The sequence below is a fragment of the Zalophus californianus genome, chromosome 8, assembly GCF_009762305.2.
Source record: "Zalophus californianus isolate mZalCal1 chromosome 8, mZalCal1.pri.v2, whole genome shotgun sequence".
Lineage (NCBI taxonomy): Eukaryota > Metazoa > Chordata > Mammalia > Carnivora > Otariidae > Zalophus > Zalophus californianus.
In genome coordinates, this window is record NC_045602.1 from 93,200,894 (window position 1) to 93,205,512 (window position 4,619).

A 4,619-nucleotide genomic window follows, 5' to 3' on the forward strand; every position below is an offset into this window, starting at 1 on the left:
AAAAGATCAACAAGGAAATAAAGACTTTAAATGACACACTGGACCAAATGGATTTCACAGACATATTCAGAACATTCTATCCCAAAGCAACAGAATACACATTCTTCTCTAGTGCCCAAGGAACATTCTCCAGAATTGATCACATCCTAGGTCACAAATCAGGTCTCAGCCAGTACCAAAAGATTGGGATTATTCCCTGCATATTTTCAGGCCACAATGCTTTGAAACTAGAACTCAATCACAAGATGAAAGTCAGAAAGAACTCAAATACATGGAGGCTAAAGAGAATCCTACAAAAGAATGAATGGGTCAACCAGGAAATTAAAGAAGAATTAAAAAATTCATGGAAACCAATGAAAATGAAAACACAACTGTTCAAAATCTTTGGAATGCAGCAAAGGCAGTCCTGAGAGGAAAGTATATAGCAATACAAGTCTTTCTCGAGAAACAAGAAAGATTTCAAATACACAACCTAACTCTACACCTAAAGGAGCTAGAGAAAAAACAGCAAATACAGCCTAAACCCAGCAGAAGAAGAAAAATAATCAAGATCAGAGCAGAAATCAATGAACTAGAAACCAAAAGAACAGTAGAACAGATCAAAGAAACTAGGAGCTGGTTCATTGAAAGAATTAAGAAGATTGATAAACCCCTGGCCAGACTTATCAAAAAGAAAAGAGAAATGACCAAATCAACAAAATCATGAATGAAAGAGGAGAGATCACAACCAACACCAAAGAAATACAAACAATTCTAAGAACATATTATGAGCAACTCTATGCCAGCAAATTAGATAACCTGGGAGAAATGGGTGCATTCCTAGAGATGTATCAACTACCAAAATTGAACCAGGAAGAAAGAGAAAACCTGAACAGACCTATAACCCCTAAGGAAATGGAAGCAGTCATCAAAAATCTCCCAACAAACAAAAGCCCAGGGCCAGATGGCTTCCCAGGGGAATTCTACCAAACATTTAAAGAAGAATTAATAACTATTCTTCTTAAACTGGTCCAAAAAATTGAAATGGGAGGATAACTTCAAAACTCGTTTTATGAGGCCACCATTACCTTGATCCCACAACCAGACAAAGACCCCATCAAAAAGAAGAATTACAGATGAACATGGATGCAAAAATTCTCACCAAAATACTAGCCAATAGGATCCAACAGTACATTAAAAGGATTATTCACCATGACCAAGTGGGATTTATATCTGGGCTGCAAGGTTGGTTCAACATCCACAAATCAATCAACGTGATACAATACATTAACAAAAGAAAGAACAAGAATCATATGATCCTCTCAATAGATGTAGAAAAAGCATTTGACAAAGTACAGCATCCTTTCTTGATCAAAACTCTTCAGAGTGTAGGGATAGAGGGTACATACCTCAATATCATAAAAGCCATCTATGAAAAACCTACAGCGAATATCATTCTCAATGGGGAAAAGCTGAGAGCTTTTCCCCCAAGGTCAGGAACACGGCAGGGATGTCCACTATCACCACTGCTATTCAACATAGTATTAGAAGTCCTAGCCACAGCAATCAGACAACAAAAAGAAATCAAAGGCATCCAAATTGGCAAGGAGGAAGTCAAACTCTCACTCTTTGCAGATGTTATGATACTTTCTGTGGAAAACCCAAAAGACTCCACCCCAAAACTGCTAGAACTCATACAGGAATTCAGTCAAGTGGCAGGATATAAAATCAATGCACAGAAATCAGTGGCATTCCTATACACCAACAAGACAGAAGAGAGACAAATCAAGGAGTCGATCCCATTTACAATTGCACCCAAAACTATAAGATACCTAGGAATAAATTTAACCAAAGAGGCAAAGGATCTGTACTCAGAAAACTATATAATGCTCATGAAAGAAATTGAAGAAGATACAAAGAAATGGAAAAACGTTCCATGCTCATGGATTGGAAAACAAACATTGTGAAGATGTCAATGCTACATAGAGCAATCTACACATTCAATGCAATCCCCATCAAAATACCATCCACTTTTTTCAAAGAAATGAAACAAATAATCCTAAAATTTGTATGGAACCAGAAAAGACCCTGAATAGCCAGAGAAATGTTGAAAAAGAAAAGAAAAGCAGGCGGCATCACAATTCCAGATTTCCAGCTCTATTACAAAGGTGTCATCATCAAGACAGTATGGTACTGGAACAAAAACAGACACATAAATCAATGGAACAGAATAGAGAGCCCAGAAATGGACCCTCAACTCTATGGTCAACTCATCTTTGACAAAGCAGGAAAGAATGTCCAATGGAAAAAAGACAGTCTCTTCCACAAATGGTGTTGGGAAAATTGGACAGCCACCTGCAGAAGAATGAAACTGGACCATTTCCTTGCACCACACACAAAAATAGACTCCAAATGGTTGAAAGACCTAAACGTGAGACAGGAGTCCATCAAAATCTTAAAGGAGAACACAGACAGCAACCTCTTCGACCTCAGCTACAGCAACTTCTTCCTAGAAACATCGCCAAAGGCAAGGGAAGCAAATGCAAAAATGAACTCTTGGGACTTCATCAAGATAAAAAGCTTTTGCACAGCAAAAGAAACAGTCCACAAAACCAAAAGACAACCGACAGAATGGGAGAAGATATTTGCAAATGACATACCAGATAAAGGGCTAGTATCCAAAATCTATAAAGAACGTATCAAACTCAACACCCAAAGAACCAATAATCCAATCAAGAAATGGGGAAAAGACATGAACAGACATTTTTCCAAAGCAGACATCCAAATGACCAACAGACACGTGAAAAAGCGCTCAATGTCACTCGGCATCAGGGAAATCCAAATCAAAACTTCAATGAGATACCACCTCACACCAGTCAGAATGGCTAAAATTAACAAGTCAGGAAATGACAGATGTTGGTGGGGATGCAGAGAAAGGGAAACCCTCCTACACTGTTGGTGGGAATGCAAGCTGATGCAACCACTCTGGAAAACAGTATGGAGGTTCCTCAAAAAGTTCAAAATAGAGCTACCATACGATCCAGCAATTGCACTACTGGGTATTTACCACAAGGATACAAATGTAGGGATCCGAAGGGCTACATGCACCCCAAATGTTTATAGCAGCAATGTCCACAATAGCCAAACTATGGAAAGAGCCAAGATGTCCATCGACAGATGAATGGATAAAGAAGAAGTGGTATATATACACAATGGAATATTATGCAGCCATCAAAAGGAATGAGAGCTTACCATATGCAACAATGTAGATGGAACTGGAGGGTGTTAGGCTGAATGAAATAAGTCAATCAGAGAAAGACATGTATCATATGACCTCACTGATATGAGGAATTCTTAATCTCAGGAAACAAACTGAGGGTTGCTGGAGTGGGGGTGTGGTGGGAGGAATGGGGTGGCTGGGTGATAGACATTGGGGAGGGTATGTGCTATGGTGAGTGCTGTGAATTGTGCAAGACTGTTGAATCACAGATCTGTACTTCTGAAACAAATAATACAATATATGTTAAGAAAAAAAAAGAAGAAGAAGATAGCAGGAGGTGAAGAATGAAGTGGAGTAAGTCGGAGGGGGAGACGAACCATGAGAGACGATGGACTCTGAAAAACAAATTGAGGGTTCTAGAGGGGAGGGGCGTGGGGGGATGGGTTACCCTGTGATGGGTATTAAAGAGGGCACGTTCTGCGTGGAGCACTGGGTGTTATGCACAAACAGTGAATCATGGACACTACATCAAAAACTAATGATGTAATGTATGGTGATTAACATAACAATAAAAAAATTTTAAAAAAGGAGTATGTGACTCTTGATCTCAGGGTGGTAATTTCGAGCCCCATGTTGGGTGTGGAGATTACTTAAAAATAAAATAAAATATTTTATAAAATATTATAAGAATAAAAATTTTAAAAATTAAAATAAAACAAATAGAAATAAATTAAAAGTTATTATTTTGTCAAGAAAGAAAATAAAAGCCAACCACTACCACATCCAGGAATGTCTGTCCTCTGTCCCACAGGCTCTGAAGTCACAGTCATTTCGGCAGGACAGGCATATGTCTTGGTTGGATTTCTCCAGGACTCTCTCAGTCTTCATTGCCTTTTAAAATCTTTCCTGGGATCAGGACCAGCTACATAATTTTAGGGTAAGGTGCCAAAAGAAAACATGGGGCTCCTTTTTCAAAGATTATTAATAATTTCCAAAGGGCAACAACAGAACATTAAGCCAAGCTTGGGCTCCTTCTAAGCACAGGACCCTGTGTGACTGAATGCAGAGATTAAAAACCCTTGAAGCCACCTGTCCAGGACATAGAGACCAATCCTTCCAGATCAGTTTTTTTGATCAGGTAGACCAGTTAAGCCGGTCAAAAATGTTTCATGAGGTTTTCACTTGATGAGTTTCTAAAAAGGATGTGACTGTACTCTTTTTGACTGAATTAGCTGAGTGCAATGGTACCAAGGAGATTGGTACCAGACTGCAAGTCCTACAAGCAATTTGGGGGTAATATTTGAAGTGAAAACCTGAAATGTGAGATCTTTGAAGATCCCAAAGACAGAATTCCAAAATTCAACAATAACCGCCAGTAATGATCATCCTCCAGACCCTGGGCTAAGAGCACTAACAGGAA